This window comes from Pan paniscus, chromosome 1 (genome assembly GCF_029289425.2).
Source record: "Pan paniscus chromosome 1, NHGRI_mPanPan1-v2.0_pri, whole genome shotgun sequence".
NCBI lineage: Eukaryota > Metazoa > Chordata > Mammalia > Primates > Hominidae > Pan > Pan paniscus.
Window position 1 is genome coordinate 96618221 of NC_073249.2, and position 7079 is coordinate 96625299.

Consider the following 7079-nt stretch of genomic DNA (forward strand, 5'->3'; position numbering starts at 1 on the left):
CAGAGGCTTGTGGGGTCTGCTCCTGCCCACACACCTCCTGTCCCTGTCTGGGGACACAGTCCCTCTCACTCCCTGTCTTTGTGTCTGAGACAACTATCAGGCTTTTCCTATATCAGAACCATCTTTTGTTTCCACTATAATTTTTTTCTTTTTGTCACCTGGACAACTCCTGCTATCTCTCCAGTTTCAGATTAAATTTTATTTTCTCATGGAAGATTTTCCTGATCTCTAGTCTAAATTAGGTTCTCCAATTCATTATTTTATATAACCTAGAACTTTCTTTTGTTGAATGTAACAAAATTTAGAATTATGTATTTTTTTTGTGTATTTCTTATATTGATTGCCTCTTTTACTAGATCATACGCTCTGAGGGCAGGGACTGTGTTTGCTTATTTACCATTGCATACCCAATACCCAGTATAGAGTTTGGCATGTAATAGGGGCTCAAAAATACTTGCTGAATAATAGATTAATGAAAGGAAGTTTGCCTTGATATTAGACTGAGCTTTGCTGAATGGGAATAGATTTTGAATGCTCGCATCAGCTTTGGAGGGTAATGTGAAGAGCATCTAAACTAGGCTATCTCAATTGTTATCTCTGAGATCTTGCGTAGGTTAATTTCTTTGAGCCTTAGTTTCTTGTCTATAAAATAGTCATATTAATATGACCTCCTTCTTTTCCTTGTTATAAGGGTTATAATAGCAGCTAATATACATAAAGTGCTTAGAAAATATCTGCCACATAGTATTCACCATTATTATCACTTTTAATATTATTATTTCCACTCTCTTCCTGGTGCAGGAATCACTCTACAATACCTTTGGCAGATAGTTTTGCCATCCTAGTGATGGGGAACACTCCTCTTGAAATCTCTAGCTACTTTTAATGAAATCCAAACTATTTACTATAGAATTGGCTTCACTATCATGTAAATCTATGTTAATAGTAACTATCTGCTAATAGTAATAATCATATTAACCCTTCACATTTTACGAATTACTAAATGCTTCCACAAATACCTCATTCGATCCTGAGGACAGCCATCTAGGATGGTGGGTGACCATCAGTGCAATTTTACAGATGCAGAAACTGAGGCTGGGAGATTTGCCAAAGATCATGCAGCATTTACGTAATCCAGGACTTCATTATAAAAAATCTCCAGAAGAGCTGATTGTTCACTGAGGGTGCATAAAACTATTCATTGGGAACAGAAAGAAAAAATTTGAACTTTTTTTTAATGTATTTTTATCTTTTCTTTTAAAATTGTCTGTATTTTGTGTTTGTTTTTTAACTTACATGATGTTAGAATGACAGTACATATCTATTGCTTCTAAATAATATATATGTATTATATGATGAACCCCAATAAAACTTTCAACTCTTTATTAAAATATGCATTCAGAAAAGTGCATATATTGTAAATGTCCAGCTCAATGAATTTTCACAAACTGAACACAACCAGATAAGCAGCCCCCAGATAAAAAAATAGAATGTTATTAGCAACACAGAAGCCTTCCTTCTTCTCCCAGCCAATGACCACGCTACTACAACCAACACACACACAACCATGTTCTTACTGTCTACAACAGAGATTTATTTGGCCAGCTTTTGTACTGTACATAAATGATATAAATGGAACTATACAGCGTGTTTTATGTTGAACCCTATGAACAGTTTTTGACCTCCATAAATGGCAATTTCATATGTTTCATCCTAATGCTTTTTTATGTGTCTTTTTTTTTGGCCACTTACTTTATGTTTGTGAGATTCATCCGCATTGCTGTGTGTAGCTGTAGATCATTTGTATACATTGCTGTATGGAATTCCATTGTCTGAATATACCACCGTTTATTTATTCATTGATGGGTATTTGTATTCTTTCTGATACTTGGATATTATGAATAACACTAGAATAAACAGTTTTTTTTGAAAGAACTAAGCCTTCATTTCTTTGTTTTGCAAATAAAGCTGGCTGAGTTGGTTGCCTTTTGGTGATTAGTCAAATAGGCCAAATCCCATATTCTCATCCAACTCCTCCAACTCTACTTGGCTTCAGCCTTGGCTGGAGCTGCAGCAGGAGCAGCAGTGGTGGCAGTGGCCCCAGGGGCAGCAGCCACAAAGGCAGATGGATCAGCCAAGAAGGCCTTGACCTTTTCAGCAAGTGGGAAGGTGCAATCAGTTTCCACAGACAAAGCCAGGACTTGCTTGTACCCATTGATGGTAGAATGAGGTACTGATGCAACAGTTGGGTAACCAATCTGCAGGCAAACACTGGCAACATTGCAGACACCCTCCAGGAGGTGAGAATGCAGTTTCCTATGTGAGGTCAAGCACTTCAGGGTTGTAGATACTGCTACTGTCGAACAGCTGCTGGATAATCAGCCCAAAGGAGAAGGGAGAGATGTTCATTCAGCATGTTCAGCAGTGTGGCTTCGCTGGCTCCCACTTTGTCACCAGTCTTGATCAGCTGCACATTACTCAGGATTTCAGTGGTGATGCTTAAAGCCTGGAAAAAGGAGGTCTTCTCAGGCTCCAGACCGGTGTTCTGGCCTGGGACAGTGACTTCACATGGGGCAATGGCACCAGCATGGGCGGCAGCTGGCACCTTACTATTCAGCAGCATGCCCCTGATCTTAGTGAGGTCTTCCTTGGTGAACGCAAAGCCCACATTTCCCTGGATACGAGGCAACAATTTTTCCAGAGCTGGGTTGTTTTCCAGGTGCCCTTGGATGGCCTTGTGCATCATGGTGTTCTTGCCCATTGGCACCATGGCTTTCCCTCAGAGGGACATGTGGATCTGCTGCATCTACTTGGAGCCCACATTGCTGCTCCTACAATGAAACATTTCAGATAATGATTGAAAAATTGGATGATCTGAAGGAAGTAGTTGGACTTCCAGGTTGCCCTGTATTCCCTGGGCAGCATGGCAGTGTGTCAGGGGTTGCCATGCAGGGTTTAAAGATGATGCCACTTTCACAAGGATGCCTGATGAGAGCTAGAATGAACATTCTAATATTTGAGTTTTGGTGACCGTATGCAGGGCAGATGCCTAGGAGAGGAATTGTTCAGTCATTGGCTGTGTATACATTCTACTTTAGTCATGACCGTCAAAGAGTTTTCCAAAGTGGTTGTACCAATTTGCACTCCCACAACCTCACCCACACTGTGATTCTGTCTTCTTACTTTTATCCCCTCCAGTCGGTGTGTTGTGGTATCTCTTTGAGGTTTTCATTTGCATTTCTGTGATGAATAATGAGAGGTTGAACACCGTTTTTATATGTTTATTGGTGAGGCTGAAATATTTTTATTACCAGGGTGTGCAACATAAAAACTTTTAGGACTTGGGAATTGTAGGATATTTTCTCTAATTGCTTAGACTAGTTTTTTCTTAGACCATTGTAAGGAAAAGGAAGTTCCATCTTCTGGTGCTGGGACAGAAAAGGGGAGCATATGAAAGGGAGGTGAGGACCTCTGCTTTTCATCTTTGCCAGAGTCTGCTCCGGGTTTGACAAGAAGCGTGTTCTGTACCCAACAGCCAGTTTTCTCCTGCCCTGCTGTGATGTTCCCCAACCCTGGGGCAGACATCCCTTCAGGGACTGGCTGACAAAGGCTATTTTACCGTATTCAGAGAGAAGCAAAATCTTGTGGTAACCTATAAGCAATTCAAGTGCAAGAGTAGGTGATAATTAAAGATTAAAAGCATTGCATCCACACTTCCTATAATCTCAGCTACTTATTTGGTCTCTGCTTGCATATTTCATGGATGGTGGGATCACTACTTCATGAGCAGCTCATTTCATTTGCTGGGCCATTTTATTCCTGATATGAGCAGAATCCGCTTTTCTGTGCCCAGAACTCACTGATCCATGCTATTCTCCTTGGGATCACAAGAATATATCCACTGCCTCTCTCTTTGACATTTGACAGGCCTGAAGACAGCCACTGTGTGTCTCTAAGTCTCCTCATCTCTGGATGAAACGCCCCCTTCCTTCAGCCATGGCTCATGTGACACGGTGCCCAGAGACCTCGCTCTTTTTCTCACATTAATTTGGATGAACTAAAAGTTGGCCAGGGTCTACCTTCAAATGCAGCATCCGAGTTAAGGCTCCAGGGGCAGTCTGACTCGCAGTACTCCCTGTACCTGCTGTTCTCTTTGCGCTGATACTTACCCCGATCCCACATGGATGGCTCCTCCTATTGTTCATGTCGCTACTCGGACATCCCCATCTCAGATCGGCCTTTCCACGCTACCTGAGCTAAAGAGCACCCCTCTTCTCTGGTCACTCCTCACCACTTTGTTTCATTTTCTTCATTTTCACTTTCTTATTTATGCATTTGTTGAGTTGCTTTTTGTCTGTCTTCCTCCTCATGTGAGCTCTGGGAGGCAGGGATTCTGTGTATCTGGTTCGCTGCTGTAACTCCAGTGCTTGGCACATAGGAGATTCTGTGTCGCTTACTCTAACATAGGAGAAATTTGTTTTAAGGGAACAATAGAAGTGGTGGAGTCTAGATTTGAATTCCAGAAGTCTGATTCCTGAGCCTATGTCCTGAACCATTATTCGTGTTGCTCCCACCCTATAAGTAATGTAACTCTGTCTTGCACATATAGCCTTCCTCTGACTCTGTTAGATGCTGCATCTCTGTACTCTTGTCTTCTCCACATGGAGCATTGACGGCCGTAGTGTGTGCGGCCATTTCCAACTCAGGCCAGACTGGGTGTGATTAGCAGAAGGCCAAGTGCCTCTATGGCCAGCAGGTGGTGCTGTTGGGAAGAGAACAGAAACGGTCCCCAGCGGCTTCTAAAGGAGGAAGAACAGGTTATGAGGCTGGCTTGGGAACCGGGTGATGAGGAAGGTTGAGTTGAGAAGGCCCTGCCAGCTGGCCACCTCTTTCCTTTCAACCATTTTCAGATGTGAGGCAGGTGTCCGTAGGAGAGAAGGAGAGCAGGAGTGGACAAGTCCAGATCTGCTGTCGAATGGGGGTGGTGGCCCCCACGATACCACTTCTCCTGGTCAAGACCTGCCAGTTCATGCTGAAAGAGGCCTAGGCTGGGAACCTGCTCATTGATCTAGTATTTGATCACCCCTCACCAGCCCCTGCTGCCCCCACCCCTGCTCATGGAGAATGTGGCTATGGAGGGGGCAGGCAGTGGGAACTAGGCCTCCTGGGTTTACAGTTTTCCAGAAAAATCCCTTGGGCTATAAGTTCCTCCAGCATGGAGGGCCTCATCTGCTTTCCCTCTGTGCTCCCCCACCTGGAACAACGCATCATGTCTTATACACACAGGTGCTTAGGGCAGCCAACCATCCCAGTTTGTCGGGGACTGAGGGAGTTTCCAGGATTCAGAACTTTCAGTGCTAAAATTGGGACAGTTCCAGGCAAATCAAGATGAGCTGGTTACCCTATCAATAAAAGAGATTGTCCAGGTGGTCTGGAAGCCAGCACCCTCCTTTGTCTCTGCTCAGGGGGCATGCTGGTGACCAGCCATGCAGGTGTCTCAGACCTCAGTGTGATGGGCCCTGTGAAGTCAGGCAAGAACACAGCCAGCCCCAGGAGCTGTTATCTGGGCTCTCATGCTGACAGGAGACATGTGTCATTCAAATACAGGCAGCTGGTAGAGGGCTGCGGACCCCTGGGGCCACTGCAGCACAGAGCCCAAGCTGCAGTACTTAGCAGCTAGGCTGAAACCATGGAGGGCTTCCTGGAGGTCAGGTTGAAACCCCTGGTTTGGCTGAGACAAACAGGGGAGAGCCCTGGGTGGGAGAGAGGAAGGTGCAGGCAGAAAGGAATCTGCGATGGGTTGTCAGGTGGAAGAACAGGCGGATCACTTTGGTGCAGAAGAGAAAGGGTATCTGGATGGTAAAGAAATGAGATGTAAAAGGGAGCGAGCACACTAAACCCAGCTGGGAAGAACGAGATTAGAAAGCAGTGAGGAATTACTGTAGGGTGCTTCTCAGGGCTGAAGCATTTGTGGGTCCAAAAACATTAAGAAAACCCCAAATCTGGGGGAGCCTCTTCCCATGACTTACCTGTCTTCCTCCTTTCTTTTAGTTTCAATCCATGGTCACACATTCTGCTGGTCCCCAGAAGTTTGGGCCCCCTGAAGAGCCTCCCAGCAGTGTTCTGGAAGCCAGGGAAACTTCCTTTCTCCTGAGCTTGCGGTCAGGTCTTCTGAATCTCCCTTCGCGGGAGGCTCCCTGCCCCTGGGTCCCATTTCCACGTGCAAGTTACAGTTAGAGGAGTCACAGTATTTGATGGATTGGGAGGAGCTGGTTGTCATCTACTGGCTTGCAAACCTCCAGTTCATGGGACACAATGCATCTAAAGGCAGCTCCTGTCACAGTCCAATAGATCTCATTATAAGAAAGTTCTTAAACTGAGCCCAATTTCATGATTTCTGCCCATGGGTCCTAACTTTGGCACTTCACAAAAATCTCACTCCTTCCTCATAAAAGCACTTAAAATATTTGAGTTCAGCTGTCCCACTCCCTTGGGTATTTTCTTTTGTAGACTAAATATATTTCAACACTTCCTGATGTGAAAGTCTTTCAGGCCACTGCTCTGCTTGCCCACCTCCTGGCACTGTCGCAGGTTTCCAGAGTCTGGCTTGGCATAGTAGTTTCTCCATAAATATTTTGAGTGATTGAGTGAATCCACAGCTCCTCCTGTGAATTCCTGTCTGTTTGTATTTTTTCCTCTTGGCATGTGGGGCCCACAGATCCACTATTGTCTCATGCTGAGTTAACTGTTAGCTAGAACCCCTAACATCCAGGGCTCTCCTTGGTAAGGCCCCTCCCTACTTCCTGAAAGGCTCAGCACAGAAGCGGCAGCTGGGGAAGTCTGAATGCTGTGTCTTAGCTGTCCCTGTGGCCTCTGTGGCCATGGACCTGGTCTGTGTCTTAAGAGACCAGGCTGCAGCAGCAGTGGCCCAGGCAGTGGCTGGGGCAGACCTCTGTGAGGATGAGGAGGTATGGAGGTTCCTATGACAGAGCTAGATGAAGGCCTGCTGGCTGCTTGGCGTTTGCTCTCCTATCTGCAATCTGCAGACTTGTCCCCTTCCTAACTGTAGAGGCCTCCCC

The 7079-nt window shown here is 45.1% G+C and overlaps 1 pseudogene; it reads right to left on the bottom strand.

The window, feature by feature from the left end:
* Positions 1–1995: 1995 nt before the first annotated feature.
* Positions 1996–2925, bottom strand: LOC100992307 (large ribosomal subunit protein uL10-like; annotated as a pseudogene).
* Between the last annotated feature and the right edge of the window lie 4154 nt (positions 2926–7079).